General features: G+C 45.1%; 1 protein-coding gene across 14 annotated transcripts in view; it reads left to right on the top strand.

Moving 5' to 3' along the window:
• Positions 1–17,561, top strand: part of ZBTB20 (zinc finger and BTB domain containing 20) — a 750,151-nt gene that overhangs the window by 477,583 nt on the left and 255,007 nt on the right. For 6 of the 14 annotated variants that reach the window (XM_075000302.1, XM_075000276.1, XM_075000223.1 and 3 more), the window contains one exon: positions 12,815–12,908. The exons of 7 other annotated variants lie outside the window; for them this stretch is intronic. The gene's annotated coding sequence lies outside the window, so the exon portion shown is untranslated. Of the gene's footprint in view, positions 1–12,809; positions 12,909–17,561 lie in introns of all 14 variants that reach the window. One more of the 14 variants, XM_075000230.1, reaches the window with a different exon arrangement.

Here is a 17,561-nt window from a genome sequence, read left to right as displayed (position 1 = left end):
AATTGGTACTGAATTACTGTGCTGTCATGCATCTCTATGCCAAATCAAACTATGGATCTGAACAATCCCAATCTCTGGAGAAAGTTTGATGTGGTTCTGGATTCAAACGTAGCAGCTCACATCTCTGTATAGGATGGGAAGCTATATACTTGTCACTTGCTTTTCTTCAAAATAAATCAGTAATGTGATGCATGGCACAGGAATGATTAATTTTAAATGTTTGTAGAGCTAGGTGAGAGTTGATATCAGTTCCACGTACCATAGTGGAAAGGGGCAGTGGAAGGAAAGTTGAAAGCCTTTCAGACGTATGTTTGGAAATAAGCCTATTAAACCATAATACTAAGTGCTTTAATGGGAAAACCTCTTGACATCTCTGAGGCAAGAAGTGCTGCTGCAGTGGTAGAGGATGAGTGAAACAGGGTTCTGTTCTCTCACAACCAATGACATACTTAAGAAAATGCTGTCATTATACTCACTGTGCTGGAGAACTGCATGGAACTGATATTTTACTGGTGGTGGTTGTCCCCGTTGCACTCACAGCAGATGGCACCAATCAAAGGTTGGCCTAAACTGGAATGTGAATCATGATGTTATGGGCTTAGTTTACCTATTGTGCCCTAATCCATTTCTTTATGATGTCCTTGAATATGGTAATCTTATGCCTCTGTCCTGTGTGGATTAGTCAGTAGGCAACCTGTCTACCTCTGGATACATCTATGATGCAATTGAAAACTCTTGGCTGGCCCATGTCAGCTGACTCCAGCTTGCAGGGGGAAGGTAAGGCACTATTAATTGTGGTGTAAACATTTGGGATCAGGCTCCAGGACTCTGTACACCTATCATTCCCACTCCTTGGATCTCTATCAACCCTTGAACCATTGTTTCTAAACAGAGGTTGGTTGTGTTTTGCTCCAAGGGTAAGATAATCACAGTATCCTCTGAGGCTGGGTCTATAACTCAGGGGGCATCTACACACTTAGTGCATTCTGTTGACGAAGTCTTGACAGAACTTTGCGTTTTCCTCAACAGTATTATCCCTCAAAAATTTGAGGCATAACAATCTCTGGACAGAGTACTGTTGACAAAAGTGCAATGTAGACACTTCTGTTGACAAAGAGGGTGTCCAGTTGCTGGGCAGCCGTTTTTTGCTGAGCTGCCATTCCACTTTCTGGCACCAGAGGGCAGTGCAGTCTGGCAGCTCTCTGTCAATGGAGCAAATTGTGTGAAGATGCAGTCTCTCGACAGAGGTTCTGTCGAGATTACCTTGTCAACAGTAACTTCCATCGACAGATGCTTCTAGTGTAGACGTAGCCTGAGTGCTTCTCACTAGCAAACAGTAAGATTGAAATTTAGAAGGAGTAGTAGTGGTAGGATAATGTTGGTATGAGTCAGAAGAGGACTTTGTCTACCTTTTATGGCTCTTAACGATACTCAAAACATCCAGTGTTCATGTGCTATGGCTAGATTAGTATATGGAGCTGTATATAAAAGTACTTCTTGATATCCTCCAAGGCTATGTCTACACTACAGCGATCTGTCGACTGCCCTCTCTTGACAGCGTGGCCAACTTGAAGCAAGGCAGACAGGGCTGCCTAATGACCCACAAGCCCTGTCGGTCAACAGGGCGCTCTAGAGCATCCACATGGCTTTTTTGTTGAAAGGTTCTTTCCAGAAATGTGTTCTGTCTCATGGTGGAGAGGTAGAAGACTGTTGACAAAAGTACCCAGTTTCGTCAACATACTGTCAATAAAACACGTTTTGTGTGTGGATGGGCCGTGAGTTTTGTTGACAAAACCCTGGTTTTGTCAGCAAAATTCTCTAGTGTAAACATGTAGGCCAAATGTTCAGTGTTGGAGTTGCTTAGATTTATAGGCACGTGGCTTTTGATGCAATCTAAGTATGAAGCATCACTATTCAGTATAGTCTAGAGTCTCCAGTTACTTTTCAGCATTTTCAGTGTTAGTACACGGAGCCAACTTCTAAGGAGTCGTCATACTATTCAATTAATAGCATGAGTTATTGAGAAACAGTTAAAGGAAATACATTTTCAAAAGCTCTGGCTTGACACACAAGTAAGTCAAAGAAATTATTTTCTTCATCGAGTGTCCCCGTGGGTGCTCCACAATAGGTGTCGGGCTTGCCTGGCGCCGCAGATCGGAATTCTTCCAGCAGTTTCTCTTGGATTGCACGTGCGCCGGCGCGCACCGCTCCCTTGCGCGTCCCCGGCCACGTGCGCGAGCCGGTCCCCGCTGGTTCCTTCTCAACCACCATCAGCTGCAGACGGAATCCGCTCAGGATACGGCCAGAGTCAGATTAGACAGTGTTTCTACATGTAAATTGTTGTTTCTTTTTAAAAAAAAAAAAAAGAGAGAGAGGACAAAGAGAATATTTAAAAAAAAAAAAAAAAGGAGAGAGGAGCGGAGAAGAAGAGTGGACATGAAGGCCAGTAGGCCGCCCGCTGCCCTGCAGGCCGAGGTCCGCGATTCGGGTAAACAGGCACGGATAAGGTGCTAAGTACCCTATTAACAGTAAAAGACTCAACGAGATGGCTTCTTCAGGCTTTAAAAAGTGTGAGTCCTGCCGTGAAGCTATGCCGGTCTCTGATGGGCATAGTGAATGCATCCGATGCCTGGGGGAATCACACGTTACCCAGAAGTGTTCCCACTGTGCTAAGCTCACAGCCAGGGCAAGAAAAGACAGAGAAATGCGTCTTAAAATGCTCTTGTTTGATAAGGCCCTCCAGCCAGACGTGCCAGAGAGGCAATCAGAAGGGCCCTCTGGGTTCCACCAAAGGAAGGCAGCTTCTCTGACCCCCTCGGTGCAAAAACGGAGAAAGCTCTCCCCAGCTCGATCCCTGCCGGCGGTCTCAGCGAGCGGGACGGGCGGAGCACACATCCCCCAGCCGCATATTCAGGGAAGCGGCACCGCGGCAGCGCACGTGGCAGACGCTTGAGCCTCCGATTACAAAACAGCCGGCACGCGCAGCTCCTAGAGCAGCGGCCAGGCCAGCGCAGGAACCGGGGGCACCGCCACAGGTGGCACCGACCCCCGCAGCACCAATGGTGCAGGGCCAGCAGGCACGGAGCCCGCAGGCACCGGACGACATTATCCGCAGGGCACCGCAGCTGAACGGGCAGAGCGCAGCGCCGACAGCAGGGCCGAGATCCCCGGCATGGCAGGGGGCGGTGCCAGCCCCGCAGGGGAGGGGAAAGGCAAGAGCAAAAACCCGGCACCGCAGCCCTTCTCTGGACAGGGCTGCGCTGCTCCTAACAACAAGCTCTCCCCCTGTGCTACACACGCCGCCCAGAAGGCCTGGGTCTCCACCGGCCTATCCAGAACCTCCTTCTCCGTTCCTCCAACCAATGTCACCATGGCTGGGGCCACCTTTGCCCTTTCTGGGATTGGATCCGCTGGAGTACTATCACAAACCAGCGTCACCGCTATCTGTGTCATCGCGGAGGTCTCACTCTCCCAGACGTCGGGGGTACACACCCCGAGAGTGGTCCAGGTCTCCGTCCCCGGACCCGTGCCCGTGCTGCCATGGTCGTTCCTATCATAAGAACATAAGAATGGCCATACTGGGTCAGACCAAAGGTCCATCGAGCCCAGCATCCCATCTGCCGACGGTGGCCAATGCCAGGTGCCCCAGAGAAGGAGAACAGAAGACAATGATCAAGTGATTTATCTCCTGCCATCCATCTCCTGCCCTTGTTATGAAGGCTAGGGCACCATACTTTATCCCTGGCTAATAGCCATTTATGGACCTAACCTGCAAAAATTTATCAAGCTCTTTTTTAAACCCTGATAGAGTCCTGGCCTTCACAGCCTCCTCGGGCAAGGAGTTCCACAGGTTGGCTGTGCGCTGTGTGAAGAAAAATTTCCTTTTATTAGTTTTGAACCTACTACCCATCAATTTCATTTGGTGTCCCCTAGTTCTTGTATTATGGGAAAAGGTAAATAATTTTTCTGTATTCACTTTCTCCACACCATTCATGATTTTATATACCTCTATCATATCGCCCCTCAATCGCCTTTTTTCCAAACTGAAAAGTCCCAGTCTCTCTAGCCTCTCCCCATATGGGACCCGTTCCAAGCCCCTAATCATCTTAGTCGCCCTTTTCTGAACCTTTTCTAATGCCAATATATCTTTTTTGAGGTGAGGAGACCACATCTGCACGCAGTACTCGAGATGTGGGCGTACCATAGTTTTATATAGGGGAAGTATGATATCTTTTGTCTTATTATCGATCCCTTTTTTAATAATTCCTAACATCCTATTTGCCTTACTAACTGCCGCTGCACACTGCGTGGATGTCTTCAGAGAACTATCCACTATAACTCCAAGATCCCTTTCCTGATCTGTTGTAGCTAAATTTGACCCCATCATGTAGTACGTGTAATTTGGGTTCTTTTTTCCAACATGCATTACCTTACGCTTACCCACATTAAATTTCATTTGCCATTTTGCTGCCCAATCACTCAGTTTGCTGAGATCTTTTTGTAGTTCTTCACAATCCCTTTTGCTTTTGACTGTCCTGAACAACTTGGTGTCATCTGCAAACTTTGCCACCTCACTGCCTACCTCATTTTCTAGATCATTGATGAACAAGTTGAACAGGATCGGTCCCAGGACTGACCCCTGGGGAACACCACTAGTTACCCTCCTCCATTGTGAAAATTTACCATTTATTCCCACCCTTTGTTTTCTGTCTTTTAACCAATTCCCGATCCATGAAAGGACCTTTCCTCCTATCCCATGACCACCTAATTTACATAAAAGCCTTTGGTGTGGGACTGTGTCAAAGGCTTTCTGGAAATCTAGGTATATCATGTCGACTGGGTGCCCCTTGTCCGCATGTTTATTAACCCCTTCAAAGAATTCTAATAGATTAGTTAGACACGACTTCCCTCTGCAGAAACCATGCTGACTTTTGCCCAACAATTCGTGCTCTTCTATGTGCCTTGCAATTTTACTCTTTACTAGTGTTTCTACTAATTTGCCTGGTACTGATGTTAAACTTATCGGTCTATAATTGCCAGGATCTCCTCTAGAGCCTTTTTTAAATATTGGTGTTATATTGGCCGTCTTCCAGTCATTTGGTACCAAAGTGGATATCATGCTGGACACAGACACCCCAGGCCTACGCCCAGGGGCAGGTCCCCCCCGGCCAGCCAATACCCCCGTGGATGCTTCTGGGCGGGAATGGAAACTCAGTTATCTCAAGGGGAGCTAATTTTAGAACCCCGAGACTTTCCTTCGCAATCCTCCAGCGAGCAGATACACCATTGACCACAGGAACCTGAGAGTTCGAGGGAGGTTTACCCTAGTGGTTCCTCCTCATCCTCCCCAGATGAGGCCATGGCCCCCGGGGATGTCGCTCCCCCGGATGACCTTAAACAGTTTCAGGAGCTGTTTAAAAGGGTGGCTTTCACGCAACGCATCCAAACGGCAGACGTGCAGGAGAAACATCACAAACTCCTGAAAAATTTGAGACCCCCGGCTTCATCCAAAATTGCTATCTCGCTGGACGAAGCCATTATGGAGTCAGCCACTACCATATGGCAGACTCCGGCCTCTGTTCCGCCTATGAATAAAAGAGCGGACAAGAAGTACTCTGTCCCGGCAAAGGGCATGGAGTTCCTCTTCAGTCACCCACAACCAAACTCACTGGTGGTCGAATCGTCCCAGCAGAGGTCAAAGACATCTCAGTACAAATCAGGGGGATCGGACAAAGATGCCAAGAAGCTAGAGCTGTTTGGCAGGAAGGTATATTCCTCTTCCACCCTGCAATTGAGAATGGCAAATTATGTGGCACACCTAGCAAACCATAATTTCGATAATTACTCCAGGCTTACTTCTCTCATGGATTCACTGCCGGAGGATAAGAAGCCGGTGTTAAAGGCAATTGTGCAAGAGGGCTACGCCACTTCGAGGATGGGAGTCCAGATCGCCCTGGATGTGGCAGATACGGCGGCATGCTCAATGGCTACAGCAGTGGTCATGCATAGAGAATTCTGGCTCCAGACATCGGGCATCCCGAAGGATCTACAGGCGAAGATCGTGGATCTTCCCTTTGACCGCAAAAGTTGTTTGTAGACTCAACGGACTCGGTCCTCCACTCCAGTAAGGACTCGAGAGCTACACTTAGAACCCTGGGTATTTATACCCCTCCATATAGGAAGAAAAAATATTACCCTCAGCAAAGACGCTACCCGTACCAACCACAGCGTGCGCAGTATCAGCGGGGCTACGACCAAGGGCGACATCAACAGCAGCAACAGTACAGAACTCCCAGGCGACGTTCCCAACAAAGCCGTACACCCTTGGGACAGGCCCAAAGGCAACAAGTTTGACGGGTATGTCGAGGGCTGCACTATCACTACCATCGCGCAATGCCACTCTCATCTCATGTTCCATCATCGCCTCAGACCGTTTCACTCCCAATGGCAAAAGATCACCGCAGACAAATGGGTGCTGGAGATCATGGCCACGGGTTATGCGATCCCCTTCCAGTCGCTCCCACCGATGAAGCCTCCCTCCAGGCCCCACCTCCAGGACGCTGCCCACGAGGCGAGGCTCAAACAGGAGGTGGACCACCTTATGTTCATAGGGGCAGTGGAAAGAGTGCTGGAACAATTCCAGGGGAAAGGTTTTTATTCACGCTACTTCCTCACAGAGAAGAAAACAGGAGGCTGGAGGCCCATCTTAGATCTTCGGGGCCTCAACCGCTACTTGCGCAAGCAACGGTTTTGGATGATTACAGTCACCTCCATACTCACGGGGCTGGACGATGGAGATTGGTTTGCAGCCCTCTACTTACAAGATGCTTACTTTCATATAACGATCCACCCAGCACACAGGCGCTTCCTCCGCTTCATGGTCGGCAAGGAACACTTCCAGTACAGGGTTCTTCCGTTCGGCCTCTCCTCGGCCCCCAGAGTCTTTACCAAAACCTTGGCAGTGGTGTCAGCCTACCTGCACAGACAGGGGGTATTCATATTTCCATACCTGGACGACTGCCTACTGAAAGGAACCTCGAAGACAGAGGTCCTACGCATGATACGCATCACAGCGGAAACGTTTTCTTCTCTGGGCCTAGTCATCAAACTCATGAAGTCAAAAACCGACCCCACACAGGACATAGAGTTCATAGGGGCACGCATAAACTCTATCACAGCAAGGGTGTATCTGCCCAACGCCCGCTTTCGCGCCATCAGTACGCTGGTGCAAGTCATTACATACAGCCCCACGGTGCCGGTCTTAACGTGCTTACAGCTGCTGTGCCATATGGCGGCAGCAACATTTGTGGTACAGAATGCCAGATTGCACATGCGAAGCCTACAGCACTGGCTGGCGAGCGTCTACAAACCGGCATCCCACACCGTTCACAGGGTAGTGTCACCCACGACAGAGGTGCGCAGATCCCTGGCGTGGTGGGTAAACCCCAAGAACTTGCTAGCAGGGGTGCCCTTTCACCAACCACAAATTTCTATTTTTCTGACTACCGATGCCTCCCACATAGGATAGGGAGCGCACATCGGCAACAAGGTGACGCAAGGGCTATGGTCCCCTGCGGAACAGTCACTGCACATAAACATACTAGAGCTCAGAGCAGCGTTCAACGCCTGCAAGCATTTCTGAGACCACATATGTGGCAAAGTAGTCGGGATCAATACAGACAATACCTCCACTATGTTTTACATAAATCGACAAGGAGGAGCCCGATCCCGTGCCCTATGTGCGGAAGCAGTCCGACTGTGGAACTGGTGCATCGCCAACAACATTACGTTGAAAGCCTCGTACTTGCCAGGTGCTCACAACGTGAAAGCAGATCAGCTGAGCAGGCACTTCGCACTCACGCATGAATGGCAGATCCGCTCCGATCTGCTACGACCGATCTTTCATACATGGGGGTTTCCCCAGATCGATCTGTTTGCCACACAGCACAACAAGAAGTGTCCCCAGTACTGCTCCAGGGCAGGAGTGGGGCAGGGGTCCCTGGGGGACACATTCATAATTCCATGGAAGGGCCCCCTACTTTACGCGTTCCCCGCCACAGCGCTTATCCACAAGGTCTTGCAGAAAGGCAGAAGGGAGAGAGCTCGCATGATACTAGTAGTCCCAATGTGGGATCAGCAGCAATGGTTTCCCTTGCTTCTGCGCATGTCGGACCGCCCACCACTCCCCCTACCAGTGGCACCGGACCTACTCACGCAGGCCCAGGGGTCTATAGTGCACCCAACCCTCAGAGCCTGCGCCTACAAGCATGGCTAATCCATGGCTCAGCTCCTTAGAAAGTACATGCACGGAGGGAGTACTACAAGTCCTGGAAAGTAGCCGAAGGACCTCCACCAGGAAGACTTATAAGCAGAAATGGACTCGATTCACAGCCTGGTGTTCCGCCAAACAGTTAGCTCCCCTTGCCGTCCCTATACCAGTAATACCTGAATACTTATTGGACCTCAAGAGGGACGGACTTTCATTATCCTCGCAAAAAGTCCACCTTGCCGCTATATCAGCCTTTCAGCATACAGAGGAGGGGCCCACGGTATTTGCCCATCCTATCGTTACCAGGTTCCTGAAGGGGCTGGTAAACCTGTACCCCCCTTGGAAACCGCTTCCGCCATCGTGGAACCTGGACCTGGTGCTCAGCACGCTCACGGGTCCACCTTGTGAACCATTAACCACGGTTCCCCTACATCTCCTTACGATAAAAACAACCTTCCTCCTTGCAATTACGTCAGCTCGCAGGGTCAGTGAGCTTGCAGCAGTTACGGCAACGCCGCCCTGCACAGTATTCTCAAAGGAGGCGGTAACCTTACAGCTGCACCCAGCCTTTGTTCCAAAAGTTTCATCAGAATTCCATCTTAATGAGCCAATAGTTTTACCCTCGTTTTTCCCGAAACCTCACAGCTCCAGCAAGGAGGCATGCCTGCATCTCCTGGATGTGAGAAGGGCATTGGCCTTCTACATAGACAGAACTAAGTCCTTCCGGAAAACGGACAGGCTTCTAGTCTCTCTCGCTCCCAGGTCAAAAGGAGAAGGTCTCTCTTCACAGAGAATCTCAAAGCACATTGTATCCTGTATAAAAATGTTCTACGAACTTCGAAAGACTCCTTTGCTGGCCCCGCCCAGGGCTCGCGGCGTCAACAGCCTTCTTTAAGGGCATTGTGTTGAAGGACATCTGTAGAGCGGCAACCTGGTCATCCTATGACACCTTTGCCAAGCATTATGCCCTACATCGGGTATTCCAAGAGGATACCCGCCTCTCGACAGCAGTCCTTTCAGGGGCAAGCTGCACATAAAACAATTACCCACCTCCTTTCTTGGGTTACTGCTGGGTAGTCACCTATTGTGGAGCACCCACGGGGACACTCGATGAAGAAAGAGAAGCTACTCACCGTAGTAACGATGGTTCTTCGAGATGTGTCCCCGTGGGTGCTCCACCACCCACCCATCCTCCCCGCTTCGGATCTCTGTCTAGTATTTTTCAGGAGCATCCGAGGCTGTTGGTTAAGGAACTGGCAGGGACCGGATCGCGCACATGGCCGGGGACGCGCAAGGGAGCGGTGCGCGCCGGCGTATGCGCGATCCAGGAGAAACTGCTGGAAGAATTCCGATCTGCAGCGCCGGGCGAGCCCGACACCTATTGTGGAGCAGCCACGGGGACACATCTCGAAGAACCATCGTTACTACGATGAGTAACTTCTCTTTCCCTTTGCAACCTCAACAACTAATGGGCTAGCCATGTCTTCCTCTCTAATAGTAGTATGATGGGATCTGCCACTTCTGATGCCTCAAAGATCACAAGACCATCCTTAGTGAACACTTAGCATGTAGCAGATCTTGCTTATGAAGGAGCTGTTGGTACTAATAGAATCCTAGCTCATATAAACAAAACTAATAGTTACATACTCCTCCATACCACACTAACCAGGGGTCATCCAATGAAATCATAGAACACTAGTACTGGAAGGCGTCCCAAGAGGTCATTGAGTCCAGTCCCCTGCCCTCAGAATAGGACCAAGTACCATCTAGACCATCTTTTATAGATGTCTATCTAACCCGCTCTTAAATATCTCCAGTGATGAAGATTCCACAACCTGCCTAGGTTGCAATTTATTTCAATGTTTAACCACCCTGACAATTATTCTCCCTCCTCCTTATATCCCCATTTTAGGGACTTGTAAACTGCTATCATGTCTCCTCTCAGTTTTCTCTTTTCAAAACTAACGAAGCCCAGTTCTTTCAGTCTTCCCTCATAGCTCATGTTCTTTAGACCTTTAATCATTCTTGTTGCTCTTCTCTGGACCTTCTCCAATTTCTCCACATCGCTCTTGAAATGTGATTCCCAAAACTGGACACAATACTCCAGTTGAGGCCTAATGAGAGCAGAGTGGAAGAATGACTTCTTGGGTTTTGCTCACAATATTCCTGCTAATGCATCCCAGAATCATGTTTACCACTTGTTTGTTTGGGGTTTTTTTGCAACAGCATCATACTGACTAATATTTAGCTTGTGGTCCATTACAACCTCTACATCTTGTTCTGCAGTATTCCTTGCTAGACAGTCGCTCCCCGTTCTGTGTGTGTGAATACAATACTGTGGCTGGAGTCTTAAAAGGGCCTGTTAGTGTTATGACAGAGAGGTATTTTTCACCTGTGTGTAATAATGTTCAACTGGCAATGTATTGTCACAATTGGGTTGTACTTTTCTTTTTCTCTCAATATGGGGTATTTATTGTCTGTCTGACAAAAGTTATTATTATTGCTTGTGTTATTGTAATGCCTAAATGCCCCAGCAAAGGGCCACAGTGTATTAGGCAGTGTACAAACACGTGGTGAGAGACAGTCCCTGCCCTGGACAACTTAGAGTCTAAATAAACAAGAGGGCAAGCTGGGAAATGACTTGCTCCAGAACATGTTGTTTGTCGGGGTCAGAGCAAGGAATAGAAACTGCCAACCAGTCCAGTTGCCTGCGAACTCCACCTTGCCTGACCTGGCCACTCAGTCGTTATTTGTACAAATGCTTTGGCACATTCTGGTCATGCAATGTGATGTTCTGTAGGTAAACCAGTGTGTGGAGTTTCCTAAAGGATCACATTTTCCATAATTACTGTGTCAAGTAAAGTTTTCTTATTGCTCATTCTGAGCTCACTTTGTGGACTGAAGAATAAGGACCCATTCTGATCACTAGTGCAAATATTTTACATATATGCATTATACACACACACACTGCTGCTACTACTACTACTACTACTACTACTACTGCATTTTGCTACCGCAAAGAACAGAGATGTTTCATTTTCAAAACCATGGTCTGAAAACCATGGGTTAGCTCACATTTCTTTCCTAACCTTGGCTCAAAAGGGTCCAACTGCAGAATTCTGTGATATAAATGGACATTCAAATCTTCTACCAGATGAAACACTTTAGGTTAGTCTTTTTCCGAGTCTTGACTTCTTTTTTTGACATATGCTTCAGCCTTTCAATCATCTCTTACAAAATATCTCTGAAATAAAAGATTTCCCCTTGATACCAAAAAGCTCATTTTGCAACTTATCTTTGCATTGCATGCATCACTCTAATACAGTGGTTCTTAACCTGGGGTGCACGTATCCTGTGGGGGTGCATGATGCCCTTTCTGAGGGTCTGAGACACGACAGATTTTTTTAGGAGATAAATAATTGAAAACACCAATTCAGCACAGGCACATAAGTACAACTACTTATTTTCATCAAACCTATGTAATGATTAATATTATACATTTTACAAATATTTAATATGCATTTAAAAGTATATAGGCCCCCCATCTCCATTTTTGATAAGGGAAGCAAGAACTTCTTCTGAGAACCAAAGGGGTGCAGGCTGCTGTAAAGGTTAAGAACCACTGCTCTAATAGATACCAGTTCCTGGAAGATTATCAACGCCAAATACTGAATGAACTCGGTAGGAGGTTTTCAGAAGTACTCAGCATACGCCAAAATCTGTTCCTGTTAAAGTCAGTGGGAGTTTTACTACAAACTTCAGTTGGAGCAGAGTATTATTGAGAGCTTTTAAAGATCCCACCAATGGCATGTGACAGGTAGAGGTCACTAGTGTCTGAAAACAAGAAAAAAATACACTTATGAAAATACGTCCTGCACAAAGAGGTGCCAGAGACATAAACTCTTTCAAATATAGGTTGCTTGGGTCTGGAATTATAGTTCAGCCACTTTAAAGTTTGGATCTGAATCTCGATCTAATGCAAATTGCAAGAGGAGTCTGGTTGGAGGACTGAGTTCGTAGCCATCATAGCAGGTTAATTTCTTGTACAAGTTTGCATCTTCTTTTCTTTTTGGGAAAACACTCATGCTCATGCACACAATTCTTTCTGTTTATTTTTGTGTATACTTTGGTGACTGCAAAATACGTTCTTGTAATAGGTGTATTCTTTTAATAGGTGTCCCTTTAAGTTTACTCCCTATTCCCCAAGATATTGGAGGTGGGAGGGTTTTAAAGTCTCTATTATGTTAAATAAATTCTAGCATCTTCTGTTTTTGTTCGTTTGTTTGTTTATATAAATTGTTTTGAATTTATACTTATAATTGTCAGTTTTAGATAATCTTTGATTGTCAGACCAGCGACATTTTTTATTTTTGGTTTATGGTGCTTTTATCTTTTTATGCTAGTTTCTGTATTAGTGCTAATTGTATATTCTGATTGTCATGTATGCAAAACTCAATTTTTTTATTTTTATTGTTTCTCCCCCTCCCCCACTTCTTTTCTTTGCATTTTCCCAACATCTGCATTGTGGAATGATGACAAGATCAGCAGTGGCTGATACTTTTTCCTCTATGTTGTGAGAGAGAGAGAATTGGATGGAATTGCTTTCCATATAGTCAACTTGACATGCAACATTGAAAAGGTATTGTCTTGTTCGGTTTCCTGAAACCAGACGTGAAAATGACAAGCAAACAACAATGCTGGTGCTAAGCCACCTCTTGAGTCACACCAGAAAAGCCCTTGGCAATATCTTGCTGATTGTATCGAGTTGGAACAGTTAAATAGTTGAAATCTGTATACCTACAATGTCTGTCTGTACCTACACATCAGGTACACAGGCTAACTCAATAGCCATTTGCCTGAAAAAAAAAATAGGTTCAAATTTAGTTCAAGGCAGAAGGGAATAGTGTTTTCTGGTCTTGGTCTAGCTCTTTGATTACTCTGTTGTGTGTCTGTGTCACATCACCCATGCATGCAATTTGGCATGATTGTCAGTCATGTCTCAATAAAAGCCCATTTCTGAACTAGGATGAGGTGTGGTAGGACAAACTGAGTTTTTTTTGGCTGACTAGTGTGGTAAGTACAGGACTGAAGTAGCAAGGGGGCAGCAGAACAGGATTGATTTGAGATGCCAAGCTACTGCAGTAGCCAAGGGGCTGTAGTCAGGACTGTAGCGCATTGGCAGAGCTGAGTGACGAAGTCTTTTGCAGCATCCGCTTGCACACTGCTGAGTTTCAACCAGTGCTGTCAGTGTTTCAATTTCTGGTGTTCTTGAATGCAATATATTAGCTCGAAATAAAATATAAAAAATCCTTTCCTCCAAACATCATGCCACACTTGGTAATTGGATGTTTGCGTGTACGTACTGCTGTGCAGTACAGTACATTTACATTTCATTAAAGCTCTGAGCTACAACAACAAAAAAGACATTCTGAGTTGAGGTATTGCTAACTCTCACCTTTTGGGTTTTGTTTTGTTTTCCCCCCTTACTATATATGTTCCTGTATGCAAGTGCCCCAAAGATCAATAGCAATAGAAATTCTGGATACTTTGATACATAGAATCAAATTCCATACTTGCTTGGGTGCTATAAAGCCCTGCTGATGTTTATGGAAGGACGTGAGCAAGGGTGTAATTTGGCCCATGGTATTTATCCATACAGTTTTGTGCTTGAGAAATGAATATTTCATAGAATCATAGAGTACTGGAACTGGAAGGGATCTTGAGAGGTCATCATTTCCAGTCCGCAACCTTTTCTGTGGGTCTGAAGTGTTCTCCAGTGTTGTGCTGCCAGACCATCCTCGATAGGATATCTAATTTGTTCTGAAACAGTAAAGCAATGAGTGATGAAGCTACACAGTGAGTGGGCTACCGTGAGCTGTCCAAAGTTAACATGCAAGTTAAATTGGTTACTGTCCTCCAAAACCTCTATGAGACTGAGGCAAGATACTTGAATGCCTTGTAAAATGCACTATTTATTTATGAAGTTTGCTCTCACAAATATTTTATGACAGAGGGACTTCATAGCCTGCACTCTAACATGGTTTTTGAACAGTAACAAAGATGTGCTATAGTATGTGGATCCTTTTATGCTCTTCAGATCCAAACTTCACACACGGTCCAATGATAGGTTTAAATTTTGTGGGAGTAATAAGGCCCCCTGTAGTTTGGGGATGTTTACAATGAATTTTTATTAGGGGCACATTTCTAAAATCCTGAAAGGAGGGGGCACATGGAGACCCAGTTTAAGATAAGCCAGTACAATACAGCATACATACATGGACCAAACTCAGGGCATGTCTACACAGCCATTATTTCTAAATAACTTTGCTAGTGTCTACGCAATGGAACTGTTATTTCAAAATAAATTCAAAATAGCATTTGGCTTATTTAGAAATATTTAAACCTTATTCCATGAGAAATAGCACTTATTTTGAAATAAGGGCTGTGTAGTCAGGGAATAGAGCCTGTTTAGAAATAGGCCATGGTTTGTCCAGTGGCTTGATTTCAAAATAGGCTCTATTGTGTGTAGATGCTCTATTTGGAAATAACTGAGGGTTACTTTGAAATGCATTTTGTGTGTAGCAGTGTTATTTTGAAATAACTATTCTGGAATATCTTTTCCAGATTAGTTTATTCCAAAATAATGCTGTTGAGTAGACATGTTATGTTTAACTCCATTGATATCTGCAAATAGGCAAAATTCAGTGGTTTTTATTTCAGTGGAATTCAACCATGGACTGATTATTTTTTTTTAAATTGCTGTGCTTGGTAGGGTTATTTTGGGAAGTGGGGGTGGTGGAGGGTTCCAGGCTGTGTGGTGGATGCAACATATGCTTGATTTTGCTGATGTCACTTTGTTCACTTCCACAAAATTAATCTCTAGTGAGTTAGATTTCTGGAATTCTTTCATTTGGTTTATAATCTAATCCACTTGAAATGCTGTGTTACTTGCAAAATATGAAATTCCAAAAATGTTGTGTACCTTCCCGACAACCAATATAATGTATGTCATATTGATGAGCCTGAGATATTTCTCACTGCTAGCCTCATGGAAAGAAGATAAGAGAGGGGAGCTTTTGATAGATCTCGTGAGTGCTGCTGTATCTAAAACCTCTTATTTGCTGGAATTCTGGGAAGTTTTTGATTTGTTTTTCCTCTGCTTCTGACCTAATTAATTTTATGAGACCTCCCCATGGACATAATTTATATGACAAATGAATTATATTAGCAGTTGCTGTCATGGTTTGAAGCCCCTCGTTTATGGTAAATTTAATGTGCTCCTATATTCTTTTCTTCCATAAACTGATCTATCAGTGATTATCTGTTTTCTTTATTTTCAGATATTTTGATAGCAAAATGACTTTATTGCCAATATAAAAATATGTAAGTTTAATTAAAGAGAGATTACTGCAATTCAGAATTGGCTGGCACAGAAAAGCCTCTGAAATTGCACTAGTTCTATATTTTGGTGAGCTTCTTATGGCTGATCCGGTTGAAATACATTTTTGTGGAAAGAGAATTGAAATGTATCTCTGTTCCCAGCCTACTTGCCAGTTGGCGCCAGTTGGTTCAGCTTGGTGCAATGTAAAAGGACAATTATTAACCCTCCAGAAGAGAGTTTATAAAGGAAGTGCTGACATAACCTTAACTAAGCCAATGCCAACATGAGCTGCAATCATTTCATTTGTCCCATTCAAAACTGTTCCACTTACAGTGCTTGTATTGGGGATATTGTTTAACTCTTTCAAGCCAGTGAATATTCATAGCCTTTTTCAAGGCAGCGGTAGTGTGATAATGTGTTTCAAGACAAATTATTCTCTCTTATACCTGTGCAGCTTCACTGACTTCACTGAGTTTATATGAATGAAACCAGAAGTAACAATTTAACCTGTCTCCCTAAGCCCCCTCTAGCAACTCTGAAAGATTAAAAGACACCAGGCCTGCTTCTGTTTCTGTTGAAGTCAATGGGAGTTTTGCCTTTGATATCAGTGAGACTAGGACTGGAGTAAATGGTGTGCAGTTTAGGGCCAAAAAGCACATTTTGTGTGGGAGTTTCAGGGCAAAGAGATTTACAAAACATATATAAATGTTTTCAAGCTGTTTTTAAAACAATAATGAAAACAGTTTGTCTTTAGATTTTAACATTTCCCTGTAGCGCTGTCGCATGGTGCCTGTGCCTGCAATCTGCAAAGGGAAATTGGCTAATCTGCTTCCTCTTTCCAAGGCGTATGAAAGGAAGACTATAAACAGGTTATATTGCAGGGTAAAAGCAAATTAGGCCTGTGACGCTTCTTTACGCTGATATATCTAAAGTAATGTATGCCATTTCTTGTGTTACGTATAATTCCTAAATGAAAGGAGGGCTCATGGTAAAAGTGTTGCACGGCAGTAAACATGCAAAGATAGGCTGAAAGATAACAGCAAAGTCAATCCAGGTTCTGATTCAGCAAATCACCTGAGCACATTCTTAAACATAAGTCCAAGTGATGTGTCGTATTGTCATATAGTGGAGCTAGGCTGAGCTCAGCAAGTAGAATTATGGACTGTAATACATCCTCAGAAGGAATCCTGGAAAATGCTTTGGCAGTGATATGTTAGTTAGATGGTTGGTTTGCAAAACATGCTCTGGTGAATGATAGCCATTGGTACCTTGTGCATGGAATATAACTGAAAGGACAGGAGTATGTCTAGTCATTTTCAATGTGTGTACATGAGTGGTTAATCTTTTATTGATTTTGCATAAAGAAATAGACCATGAAAAGTGTAGGCAGGTAAATGTCTGCTATTTGTCTAGTGCTTTGCCTGCTTGTTTACATTCTCTATTGTTTATAGAGACCCCCCCCAAGAAACCTCAAAATAAAATGACTTACACTGGCAGTTTTATGGCTTGTAATAGGATGCTCGGAAGGCTGGGCAGCCTAGTGATTGGTGCACCAGGTATCCAGCCATTGCTTCTCTGGCAGAAGTGCCTCAACCTTTGAGGAGGATGATTTAGGGATCCTGTCCTTCCTCCTCCTCCAGGCCCCAGCCCGGGGCCCCATGTGAAGCAACGATGAGAAGATGCTCCCAAATGAAAGTCGAAGTCCATTGCATAAATAACAGTTTATTTTTTGAGGTGGTGTGTGATTTTTTTTTCTTTCAAGACTGAATTTCAGAACCTTTTGTTCTCCAACTTCTGCCTTCCACTGTCCTAATTTTAATATTCGTGAAAGGTCCTGAGATTCATTTGAATAGCTGGCACTCAGGAGCATACGTTTTGTTGCATAAAGTTTACTGCAGCTTACTGAGAACA

Source organism: Carettochelys insculpta, chromosome 1 (genome assembly GCF_033958435.1).
Source record: "Carettochelys insculpta isolate YL-2023 chromosome 1, ASM3395843v1, whole genome shotgun sequence".
NCBI lineage: Eukaryota > Metazoa > Chordata > Testudines > Carettochelyidae > Carettochelys > Carettochelys insculpta.
This window is presented reverse-complemented; position numbering and strand designations above follow the sequence as displayed.